General features: G+C 47.5%; 1 protein-coding gene across 2 annotated transcripts in view; it reads right to left on the bottom strand.

Moving 5' to 3' along the window:
• Positions 1–606, bottom strand: part of LOC119582015 (ecdysone-induced protein 74EF-like) — a gene marked incomplete at its 3' end in the record, with an annotated part of 261,423 nt that overhangs the window by 257,593 nt on the left and 3,224 nt on the right.

Genomic DNA, 606 nt, shown 5'->3' with positions numbered 1-606 from the left:
GACGCGAGGAACACGTGAGGTGGGACAAGGGAACAGCCATGTACGTATTTCCAGCCACTGTGGTTAGCATACGGCCACGGGCGAGGTCGTGGGAGAGCCCCCTTTATGTCGGGAATTACTGTGAGTGCAGACATGTCCTCCACATGGCCTGCAGACAGACAACAAGTGGATATAAAAAATAAAGAATAGAAAAAATACGAAGGAAAAATGATGACAAGTGTCCCGGTTGTAATGGTGTGTCGGTATGAAGCATGTCGTAAAATATATTCAAGCTTGTTTTCATCGCTCCAGTAAATGAGTTATGGGTCATGCAGGTTACTCTCCACAAACGTAGCGAGCAAGTGCATGACGGCTATAAATCATGCGCATTTCAAAGGGAACACAGCGCAGACACGGTGATATTTTCTGACAAAAAATCTACGGCCCCGCCCCGCCGCGTTTGTTTCGAAGCCTCGCTCGGAATTTTTCGACTTTTAGCTCGAAGTCCCTGCCATTCGCCGCCTCACACACTCACGCTTCTACTAACTCTCCGACTCACGAACGCATTTTTCCTCTTCGTCACACAAAGGAAAAAGAACAACAATCACACCATAAGACCTTTTGACC

The sequence above is a fragment of the Penaeus monodon genome, chromosome 15 (assembly GCF_015228065.2).
Source record: "Penaeus monodon isolate SGIC_2016 chromosome 15, NSTDA_Pmon_1, whole genome shotgun sequence".
NCBI classification, from domain to species: domain Eukaryota; kingdom Metazoa; phylum Arthropoda; class Malacostraca; order Decapoda; family Penaeidae; genus Penaeus; species Penaeus monodon.
Note: the sequence above shows the minus strand (reverse complement) of the source record. Positions and strands in the feature narration are given on the sequence as shown.